Raw genomic sequence first — 13,150 nt, forward strand, 5'->3', positions numbered from 1 at the left:
AAGGATAGCATATACTTCCACATCCATGTATAAACACATCTACGCTATTTGTTTCGTAAAAGTTACTACTAGTATGTTGTGATTAATATTTATTTCTTTATTTCTTGAAGATGTAGGGAGGAAAAAGTTTAATGAACTACATATTGTCAATAGAAATGATGCAAAAAAAAAGTTTATAAACATTTAGATATGAGACTATCACTATGGTGGAGTTTGACAAGAAACTTTTAGAGACTGTCACTATGGTGAACTTCTTGTCAAACTCCACCATAGTGACAGTCTCATATCTAAATGTTTAGAAACTTTTTTTTGTACCATTTCTATTGACAATATGCAGTTCATTAAACTTTTTCCTTCCTGCATCTTCAAGAAATAAAGAAATAAAAATTAATCACAACATACTAGAAGTAACTTTTACGAAAAAAATAGCGTAGATGTGTTTATACATGGATGTGGAAGTATATGCTATCCTTCTAAAATCCAAATCAGTTAGTCCAAAAAAAAAATTGAACTATGGTATCAAAACAAAACAAAACAAATGACCATTAGATAAAAAAAGAGAGAGAGAGAGAGAGAGAGAGAGAGAGAGAGAGAGAGAGAGAGAGAGAGAGAGAGAGAGAGAGAAAGAGAAATGAAAATTACAGAAGAAAATAACTCAAGCATTAAAAAATTATAAATACTATGTTGTTAAGTTGTCAATTGTTGAGATATGAGATGTAAGTTATCATCAAGGTTAGAAAAAAAAGCTGGATTTTCAACGTATTGATTTTCATTATCTTAAAAAATGTGTTATAGATAAGGACTTGTAAAATAAGTTACATAAAAGAGAAATAAAGAGAGTGTTTAATTACAATGAGTAATGAAGGAGTGAAAAATATTTAGTTAATGAACAAATGAGTCAAAATAAGGAAAATGATGGGTTATGAATTTTCTTATGTAATTATATGATTAGTTTGTAATCAGTATGTAATAATGCGCAATCAATTGAGATATTAAATTTGAAATTTCAATTTTGGTGTCAAGGTATACAAAGAGGCATGGAAAATAGGAAGTACAATAATATGTAGGTTTCTTATAATTATTACTATTTTATTTTTATTATAATAATTATAATAATAATAATAATAATAATAATAATTACTATTATTATTATTATTATTATTATTATTATTATTATTATTATTATTATTATGATGAAGGTGATATGCGGCAAGAAGTTGAGAGGTGCCACATGTCACTTCGATGGAGGCTCAAGAAACTTTTTTATGTTATTATATAGATATAGAAGTTGAAATTTATTATAAAATCTATGATTTTTGATGTATAGTTTTCGAGGCTCTTTATATAATGTCGAGCTCTAGAAAGTACATGTACTGTAACATAGAAACAATACAAACAAGTCGTTAATTTTTGACATAAATTTATCTTCGAGGTTATACCAGGTCGTGACAATTGACTCTATATTATGGAATTATTGCAACTTTGAACTGTTTTGAGTTATGGGTTGTGAGTCAAGATCTATAAGCTTTGACCTTGATAAAACATATCAGACGAGCTAAGTAAAGTTTTGACCAATCTACTTGAAAGTATTATGTAATTATGTTATAATAGTTGATAATTAATTTTATATTACAACTTTTAACAACAGTCCCACAAAGCTTGAGGGTTTAAGACATTAGTGATAATATATTCTCATAATATTTATAAATAATATTAAAAGGCATGTTGAGTGCCTTATTTTTAAATATTTCAATTTTTTAACATGTTGTGATGCCTTGTCATAACCAATAAATTTACTAAACTACGAAATCTATCTATTTCATACAAAATCTATCTATTTATTTCATGAGTAAATATTTAATACCTAGTATTTTCGTAAGCGTTTATAAGAATAATTTATGTAATTTGAATAATTAATTAAAAAGGTATAAGGTTAATATTTATCAATTGTGAATAATTAATTGTTAATATTTAATAATTGCGAGTCGGGATGACAATTGGGTAATAATAATATACGATAATTCATATAGTGATAATAAACGATAATTATGTTGTAATAATAATAATACGATAATTATGTTATAATAATAATAATAGTAATACTAATACTAATAATATTCATAATAATAATAGTAATAAGGTAATTACATATTTTCCTAATTGCTCTCTTATAGATCTAAACCTACCCTATAAATAGAGATAACTTGCCCTAGGTTATCATATGCAATCTGAAAATAATTGATTAAAGAGAGAGAAGGGAGGCCTAAAGACGGAAAGAACGAATTTAGCAAAATCAATTTATCGCCTCGAGGTAATACTTTAAGACTGTCTCATGTATATACTTTGCTTTGCTATAACTCATAAACTAGACCACCGTTTGACGAACTAAGACCGTTACCATGACCGTGGGATACGAGGAGGTAACCGGACACCTGTTGGACCATCGTTGACTGATGGGAAGGGGGTGATTTACTGGTGTTTTCGAGGGTGGTTGAAGGGGTTATGCGGTATGTGTTTATACGAAATTTAACCCTTTTCGTGACTGGTTTGGACCTGGACCTGGGTTGGGTGGCTCCTAGATGGTTAGTCGACCACTATGGCAGGTCAGGGGGGGGGGGGGGGGTTAAAAGTGGTGATTGTGACGGTGGTTGATCGGAATTCGAATCTAGGTTGATAGTAATGTTAAAACACGGTTTTGCACTGAATTGACCACCGTGTAGTCTGACCCATACATGGCCGGAGTTAGGGTTGATACCAGGGGTAGTAGTCGACCGTACTGGGTGGTTTTTGGTGGCCTTGGACGGTGGTTTGCGTGGTGGTTGTGACTGAAACCGTAAAACAGGGGTAAAACAGGGGAAACGACGTGGCCATCTTAAGACAATCATCGTGACCGTGTTTGTGACTACACGGGGTAACGGGGAGCACCGGTGGAGTCACCGTGGGACAATGGTGTCAATGGTGGTGTCCGGAGGTGGTATTGGTGGCTGTGGTGGTGTAGGCGTTGGGTTCTTTACACGGGGGTTGGGGTTTGTATAAGTCGAGTTTTCGGTAATAGGCGTGTTTGTGGTTGTGTTGCTGGGTCCGTGTGTGGTGGTTACTAGGGAGAGGTCTAGACTGCCGTGTGTGGTTTCTGTCGGTGAGTGGTGCAGTACTGGGTAGTAGGTATGGATGGCCACAGTGGAGGCGTTTGTAGGGTGTGTGTGGCTGTAGGGAAGGACGTGTTTGTAGTGTGGGTTTTGTAACTATTATGTTGGTTTGTTTGGGTGTGTTGTGTGTATAAGACGGGTTGACACAGGATTATGGGTATTGGGATTAATTTAATTAATTAATTAGTAGTTGATGAGTCGGGTTTTTAAAATGGGTTTAAATTACCAAGTTACGTAATAATACGAGCACATAAATAACATAATTAATTTATAATTAATTAATTAATTAATAAGTAAAATACAAAATTAGTTTAATTGTTTATAATTTATATAATTAGAATTAGTAGTGATTGTGAATAATGATATCTTATTAGGTGACGGAATTGTTGAGACGGTTTAAAGTGGAATATTTCTAATTACCTTATCGGGTTGTTACTTGGGAGTATTTACTGAAAAGGTAGAATAACGATTCTACTCGACTTGTTAATTGTGTACCTTCTCATTTATTTAGATGTTGTGTAAATTGAATTGACTGCTTGGATAATTGGATTATACATATCTCGTATATTGTGATTTGAAGGGGTTTTATTGGATATTCTTGAGACGGTGTGGTAGGTAGCCATTATTGTTGCTACAGTTGGTTTGATAATGAGTTGGATATCAAGTACAGCCTGGCTGAGGTAGACATCATGGTAAGAGCCTTCGGGTGATGTTATATAAACTTACTGGCTGAGGTAGACATCATGGTAAGAGCCTTCGGGTGATGTATTTTAAACTTACTGGCAGACACCGTTTAATACCTTCGTGGTGGTGTATTGGGAGGAAAGTTGATTTGGCATTGGTGTTTGAATCTGTGTACTATTTATATTATCTGTCTTGAGATTGTTATCCTACTCAACCTCGTGGTTGACAGTGTATTCGTGAACACCTGTGATGAACCATAATGGGGAGCAGATTTGACAGGTACTAAAGATTAGCTGACTTGGGAGCATTGGGATGTGAGCTTCACTTGGACCATAGTTGTTGTCTAGATCACTTAGTTGACTTATACAACTTTATTTTTTGTAATTTCCGTTGCGTGGTATATTGTAATGCTAAGGTTTAAATTTAATCGGTTGGCAATGTAATAAAACCATTATTTCAGTTAAAGTTATTAAAGTACTTTGGTTTATTTTAATTTGTATCATTTACCTCGTGCAACCGAGATGGTAACAGTCCTATTTATTAGGAATGTCTTGCTAAAGGCTCCTAAATAAATGGGGGTGTTACAAAGTGGTATCAGAGCAAAACGATCCTCAAGCCTAACCAATGAATCTAATAATGAATGTAGGATGTGTCTAATAAAATGAACCCGGGTAGAAACTGTTAGGAGCCCTTTTTGGCTTAGGATGAGAAGGTACCCTCACTCCGAACCCCGGCCCTTCCAGTTTTGAACCGGTTACCTTGAGAGATAATGAAGAATGGGTAAATTAAAATGGATTTTGTTTATTTTCTTAGGAGTAATTGTTGGCTTGGATATGCATTATTTTCGTTGATGACCAAGGTTACGGGACGTAAGCTTGATTTTTTTTAAGGAGAGTATGATGGATGATATAAGGATTTGATGTTGAATTGTCTTTATCATGAGCATTAAAGTAATTTTCGAATTGATATTGGTTATTTGACTGGATGTTATAGTAGTATCATGTCTAGCGATATGCGGTTATTGTGAATCCCGAAACCATGTTATTTACAATATATTATGAAATTATTAAAACTTGTGAGAAGAATGCTTTAGAGTAGATACTAGTCGTGTGGGAAAGTTTATTGACCAAGTTGTGTTGATATAGGAGTGAGAGGGTGTTAATGACGGCTTGTGACATAGTAAAAAGGAACTTAGAGCTGAACTTTATTCCGTCAGATTTTACCCCTATTTAATTTAGTTGCCATTTCACCTCCGTTTATCGTCTAAGGTTGAAATATTTATGAGTAATAAGCCAGTGAGGTTGCTTACCAATGTCGTTGGTCTCATGTTTAAAGGGTTTACGGTTTGGTAGAAATAAATGATTTAGTGAACAGCGGTCAGAATGTTCATGTACAATTATATTTTCGACAAACAATTTTGTAAAATTTCTCATTTAATATGTGCTTAGTATTTTTGATTAATTCCAACTCCACTGTTTAAAAGATTCACATATATTTTCAAATTGATAAGCCACGTTGCAAGGTGAATTTTTTTACAATTAATAGTGATTTTTACAACTTGACTATAGTTTTTGACAAATGTTGATTAGTTTCTGTTTTGACCCACTGTATGGTAAAAATCTTTATAAAATGATTATTCGAGATTTGGACTTAATCCTTTTTTTTCATGCTTTAAAAATTCTTTATATTCTCTGAAAAGTTTAAAAACTTAACGTAGAATGTAACGGTTATTTAATGGTGATTTTTTTAAAGTTACAGCTTGACTTTGATTTATGAAAACGCGAGTTTTACCAAAAGTTTAATATAAATGTTTTATCAAATTTTTAACCTATGTTGGTTGGGAGGTATGATTGATTATAGGAGGACCTAAGGAGGGGGTAAGAAAGGATAGAATTGATCACCTCTTATCTTTGTAAGTATAGAATATTTAAAATGTTAAGCCATCTTTACTCGGGTAGAAACTTATGTTGTCTTGTTTTACTTTTATAGAACCATGCCTCCAAAGAGATCTACACCTACACCCTCTACCAGGTCCCAAGAGGATATTGACCGTTTGATAGCTATGAATGAGGCTTTGACTGAGGCACTGAAGGCTAAGGGGTCAGTTCAGGATCCAGCAAAGATGGGTGCTAATATTGCAAAGCATAACCCGACGAAATATGACGAATTAGGTGAACCATCTTTACTTGGGGATTGACATAGGGAGTTTGACAACCTTTTTGAGTTGCTAAGATGTCCTACGGAGTTGCAAGTAGATCAAGCTGCTTACTATCTGAGGGGAAAAGCGGGTTTGTGGTGGAATCGTAGTAAGAAGGTCTTAAGGGAAGCTTGGAAGGAGAGTGATGAATCTTTTATCACTTGGAAGGGTTTTAAGGAGGCTATGAGAGCTGTATTTGTGCCAGAACATATTAGGAGTAAGATGAGAGCTGAATTTGATTCTTTTAGGATGACTGATGAGACGACAGTAGAGACTTATTATAACAGGTTTATGGAATTATCAGAATATGTAGCTCACTTGAATTTTAGTGATGAGATGTTGGCACTTAGATTTGAAAAGGGATTAACAACTACTATTAAGAAGAGACTTGTAGTTGGTCAGCCAAGTACCATGGATGATGTTTATCAGTGAGCTGGGCACGCAGAGAGGATTGCCGATATGTTAAAGGAAGAGAAGAGGGAGAAGGAGGAAAAGAAAGGGAAAGGCGAGAAGAGAAAGGTAGAAATTACAACTGAGAGTGCAGGAGGCAGTAAGAAACAGAGTGTGGGTCAAACTCAATCATATTCTTCGAGTGGAGGGTTGTCTAGTGGAGCTAGTAATGTGAATTGTTTCAGGTGTGGGAAGCCAGGACATAGGAGGTCTGAGTGTAGGGTAAATTTGGAGAGGCAAGGGAGTGGTGTTGGAAATGGGAATCAAAATGGGGGTTACTATACTCCTATGTCAGGTTACAGGAGTAATCAGAAGACTGGGGGTCGGAGCAATCAGGTGAATTTTAATAATAGCTACAATCAGAGCTACAATAATAGACAAGGCAAAGGAGTTGATCAGAGTAATGGTGGAAAGAAATTTGGAAAAGCTAGCATCGTACAAGGAATTGGGGAGAAGAGTAACTAGTGTTTGTTAGGAGGAGTAGAGTCTTATCCTTTATATAAGTATTAAGTTGTTAGTAGTTTTAATAAAGTAATAGTAGTTCCGAAACTTCGGGACGAAGTTTATTTTTAGGGAGGTAGAATGTCACAACTCATGTTTTAAGTTTATTTTGTGACACATTTTCGTGTTTTGAGTTAATTTTGTGACACATTTTGATAAGTATGATATGGTTTGATAATGATTAAGTAATTTAGTTGTGTTGCAATGATAATGAGTTAAAATAGCAGTCAGATGTGTTGATGATTTCATGAGACTTTTGTAGCATTTTTGGGTGAACTTCGGGACGAAGTTCATTTTAAGGGGGGAAGACTGTAATACCTAGTATTTTCGTAAGCGTTTACAAGAATAATTTATGTAATTTTAATAATTAATTAAAAAGGTATAAGGTTAATATTTATCAATTGTGAATAATTAATTGTTAATATTTATTAACTGCGAGTCGGGATGGCAATTGGGTAATAATAATGTACAATAATTAATATAGTGATAATAAACGATAATTATGTTGTAATAATAATAATATGATAATTATGTTATAATAATAATAATAGTAATACTAATACTAATACTAATAATATTCATAATAATAATAGTAATAAGGTAATTACATAGTTTCCTAATTGCTCTCTTATAGATCTAAACCTACCCTATAAATAGAGATAACTTGCCTTAGGTTATCATATGCAATCTGAAAATAATTGATTAAAGAGAGAGAAGGGAGGCCTAAAGACGGGAAGAAGGAATTTAGCAAAATAAATTTATCGCCTCGAGGTAATACTTTAAGATCGTCTCATGTATATACTTTGCTTTGCTATAACTCATAAACTAGACCACCGTTTGACGATCTAAGACCGTCACCATGACCGTGGGATACGAGGGCGTAACCGGACACCTGTTGGACCACCGTTGACTGACGGGAAGGGGGTGATTTACTGGTGTTTTCGAGGGTGGTTGAAGGGGATATGCGGTATGTGTTTATACGAATTTTAACCCTTTTTGTGACTGGTTTGGACGTGGACCTGGGTTTGGTTGGGTGGCTCTTAGATGGTTAGTCGATCACTATGGCTGGTCAGGGGCGGTTAAAGGTGGTGATTGTGATGGTGGTTGATCGGAATTCGAATCTAGGTTGATAGTAATTTTAAAACACGGTTTTGCACTGAATTGACCACCGTGTAGTCTGACCCATACCTGGCCGGAGTTAGGGTTTATACCAGGGGTAGTAGTCGATCGTACTGGGTGGTTTTTGGTGGCCTTAGACGGCGGTTTGCGTGGTGGTTGTGACTGAAACCGTAAAACATGGGGTAAAACAGGGGAAACGACGTGACCGTCTTAAGACAATCATTGTGATCGTGTTTGTGACTGCACAGGGTAACGGGGACCACCGGTGGAGTCACCGTGGGACAATGGTGTCAACAGTGGTGTCCGGAGGTGGTATTGGTGGCTGTGGTGGTGTAGGAGTGAGGTTCTTTACACGGGGGTTGGGGTTTGTATAAGTCGGGTTTTCGGTAATTGGCGTGTTTGTGGTTGTGTTGCTGGGTCCGTGTGTGGTAGTTACTAGGGAGAGGTCTAGACTGTCGTGTGTGGTTGGTGCCGGTGACTGGTGCGAGACTGGGTAGTAGGTATGGATGGCCACGGTGGAGACGTTTGTAGGGTATGTGTGGGTGTAGGGAAGGACGTATTTGTAGTGTACGTTTTGTAACTATTATGTTGGTTTGTTTGGGTGTGTTGTTTGTATAAGACGGGTTGACACGGGATTATGGGTATTGGGATTAATTTAATTAATTAATTAGTAGTTGATGAGTCGGGTTTTTAAGATGGGTTTAAATTACCAAGTTACGTAATAATACGAGCACATAAATAACATAATTAATTTATAATTAATTAATTAATGAATAAGTAAAATACAAAATTAGTTTAATTGTTTATAATTTATATAATTAGAATTAGTAGTGATTGTGAATAATGATATCTTATTAGGTGACGGAATTTTTGAGACGGTTTGAAGTAGAATATTTCTAATTACCTTATCGGGCTTCTATTTGGGAGTATTTGTTGAAAAGGTAGGATAACGATTCTACTCGACTTGTTAATTGTGTACCTTCTCATTTAATTGGATGTTATGTTAATTGAATTGATTGTTTGGATAATTGGATTATACATAACTCGTATATTGTAATTGGAAGGGGTTTTATTGGATATTCTTGAGACGGTGTGGTAGGTAGCCATTATTGTTGCTACAGTTGGTTTGATAATGAGTTGGATATCAGGTATAGCCTGGCTGAGGTAGACATCATGGTAAGAGCCTTTGGGTGATGTTATATAAATTTACTGGCTGAGGTAGACATCATGGTAAGAGCCTTCGGGTGATATATTATAAACTTACTGGCAGACACCGTTTAATACCTTCGTGGTGGTGTGTTGGGAGGAAAGTTGATTTGGCATTGGTGTTTGAATCTGTGTACTATTTATATTATCTATCTTGAGATTGTTATCCTACTCAACCTCGTGGTTGACAGTGTATTCGTGAACAACTGTGATGAACCATAATGGGGAGCAGATTTGACAGGTACTAAAGATTAGCTGACTTGGGAGCATTGGGATGTGAGCTCGACTTGGACTATAGTTGTTGTCTAGATTACTTAGTTGACTTATACAACTTTATTTTTTGTAATTTTCGCTGCGTAGTATATTGTAATGTTAAGGTTTAAATTTAATCGGTTGGCAATGTAATAAAACCATTATTTCAGTTAAAATTATTAAAGTACTTTGGTTTGTTTTAATTTGTATCTTTTATATCGGGCAACCGAGATGATAACAGTCCTATTTATAGGGAACGTCTTGCTAAAGGCTCCTAAATAAATGGGGGCGTTACAAAGTGGTATCAGAGCAAAACGATCCTCAGTCCTAACCAATGAATCTAATAATGAATGTAGGATGTGTCTAATAAAATGAACCCGGGTAGAAACTGTTAGGGGCCATTTTTGGCTTAGGATGAGAAGGTACCCTCACTCCGAACCCCGGCCCTTCCAGTTTTGAACCGGTTACCTTGAGAGATAATGAAGAGTGGGTAAATTAAAATGGATTTTGCTTATTTTCTTAGGAGTAATTGTTGTCTTGGATGTGCATTATTTTCGTTGATGACCAAGGTTACGGGACGTAACCTTGATTTTTTTTTAAGGAGAGTATGATGGATGATATAAGGATTTGATGTTGAATTGTCTTTATCATGAGCATTAAATTAATTGTCGAATTGATATTGGTTATTTGACTGGATGTTATAGTAGTATCATGTCTAGCGATATGCGGTTATGTGAATCCCGAAGCCATGTTATTTACAATATATTATGAAATTATTAAAACTTGTGAGAAGAATGCTTTAGAGTAGATACTAGTCGTGTGGGAAAGTTTATTGACCAAGTTGTGTTGATATAGGAGTGAGAGGGTATTAATGACGGCTTGTGACATAGTAAAAAGGAACTTAGAACTGAACTTTATTCCGTCAGATTTTACCCCTATTTAATTTAGTTGCCATTTCACCTCCGTTTATCGTCTAAGGTTGAAATATTTATGAGTAATAACCCAGTGAGGTTGCTTACCAATGTCGTTGGTCTCATGTTTAAAGGGTTTACGGTTTGGTAGAAATAAATGATTTAGTGGACAGCGGTCAGAATGTTCCTGTACAGTTATGTTTTCGACAAACAATTTTGTAAAATTTCTCATTTAATATGTGCTTAGTATTTTTGATTAATTCGAACTCCACTGTTTAAAAGATTCACATATATTTTCAAAATAATAAGCCACGTTGCAAGGTGAATTTTTTTACAATTAATAGTGATTTTTACAACTTGACTATAGTTTTTGACAAATTGTTGATTAGTTTCTATTTTGACCCACTGAATTGTAAAAATCTCTATAAAGTGATTATTTGAGATTTGGATTTAATCCTTTTTTTCATGCTTTAAAAATTCTTTATATTCTCTGAAAAGTATAAAAACTCAACGTATAATGTAACGGTTATTTAATGGTGATTTTTTTAAAGTTACAGCTTGACTTTGATTTATGAAAACGCGAGTTTTACCAAAAATTTAATATAAATGTTTTATCAAATTTTTAACCTATGTTGGTTGGGAGGTATGAGTGATTATAGGAGGACCTAAGGAGGGGGTAAGAAATGATAGAATTTATCATATCTTACCTTTGTAAGTATAGAATATTTAAAATGTTAAGCCATCTTTACTCGGGTAGAAACTTATGTTGTCTTGTTTTACTTTTATAGAACCATGCCTCCAAAGATATCTACACCTACACCCTCTACCAGGTCCCAAGAGGAGATTGACCGTTTGATCGCAATGAATGAGGCTTTGACTGAGGCACTGAAGGCTAAGGGGTCAGTTCAGGATCCAGCAAAGATGAGTGCTAATATTGCAAAGCATAACCCGACGAAATATGACGAATTAGGTGAAACATCTTTACTTGGGGATTGACATAGGGAGTTTGACAACCTTTTTGAGTTGCTAGGATGTCCTACGGAGTTGCAAGTAGATCAAGCTGCTTACTATCTGAGGGGAAAAGCGGGTTTGTGGTGGAATCGTAGTAAGGAGGTCTTAAGGGAAGCTTGGAAGGTGAGTGATGAATCTTTTATCACTTGTAAGGGTTTTAAGGAGACTATGAGAGCTTTATTTGTGCCAGAACATATTAGGAGTAAGATGAGAGCTGAATTTGATTCTTTTAGGATGACTGATGAGATGACAGTAGAGACTTATTATAACAGGTTTATGGAATTATCAGAATATGTAGCTGACTTGAATTTTAGTGATGAGATCTTGGCACTCAGATTTGAAAAGGGATTAATAACTACTATTAAGAAGAGACTTGCAGTTGGTCAGCCAAGTACCATGGATGATGTTTATCAGTGAGCTGGGCACGCAGAGAGGATTGCCGATATGTTAAAGGAAGAGAAGAGGGAGAAGGAGGAAAAGAAGGGGAAAGGCGAGAAGAGAAAGGTAGAAATTACAACTGAGAGTGCATGAGGTAGTAAGAAACAGAGTGTGGGTCAAACTCAATCATATTCTTCGAGTGGAGGATTGTCTAGTGGAGCTAGTAATGTGAATTGTTTCAGGTGTGGGAAGCCAGGACATAGGAGGTTTGAGTGTAGGGTAAATTTGGAGGGGCAAGGGAGTGGTGTTGGAAATGGGAATCAAAATGGGGGTTACTATACTCCTATGTCAGGTTACGGGAGTAATCAGAAGACTGGGGGTCGGAGCAATCAGGTGAATTTTAATAATAGCTACAATCAGAGCTACAATAATAGACAAGGCAAAGGAGTTGATCAGAGTAATGGTGGAAAGACATTTGGAACAGCTAGCACCGTACAAGGGATTGGGGAGAAGAGTAACTAGTGTTTGTTAGGAGGAGTAGAGTCTTATCCTTTATATAAGTATTAAGTTGTTAGTAGTTTTAATAAAGTAATAGTAGTTCCGAAACTTCGGGACGAAATTTATTTTTAGGGAGGTAGAATATCACAACTCATGTTTTAAGTTTATTTTGTGACACATTTTCGCGTTTTGAGTTAATTTTGTGACACATTTTGATAAGTATGATATGGTTTGATAATGATTAAGTAATTTAGTTGTGTTGCAATGATAATGAGTTAAAATAGCAGTCAGATGTGTTGATGATTTCATGAGACTTTTGTAGCATTTTTGGGTGAACTTCGGGACGAAGTTCATTTTAAGGGGGGAAGACTGTAATACCTAGTATTTTCGTAAGCGTTTACAAGAATAATTTATGTAATTTAAATAATTAATTAAAAAGGTATAAGGTTAATATTTATCAATTGTGAATAATTAATTGTTAATATTTATTAATTGCGAGTCGGGATGGCAATTAGGTAATAATAATATACGATAATTAATATAGTGATAATAAACGATAATTATGTTGTAATAATAATAATATGATAATTATGTTATAATAATAATAATAGTAATACTAATACTAATACTAATAATATCCATAATAATAATAGTAATAAGGTAATTACATAGTTTCCTAATGGCTCTCTTATAGATCTAAACCTACCCTATAAATAGAGATAACTTGCCCTAGGTTATCATATGCAATCTGAAAATAATTGATTAAAGAGAGAGAAGGGAGGACTAAAGACGGGAAG

The sequence above is a fragment of the Silene latifolia genome, chromosome 7, assembly GCF_048544455.1.
Source record: "Silene latifolia isolate original U9 population chromosome 7, ASM4854445v1, whole genome shotgun sequence".
NCBI classification, from domain to species: Eukaryota; Viridiplantae; Streptophyta; class Magnoliopsida; order Caryophyllales; family Caryophyllaceae; genus Silene; species Silene latifolia.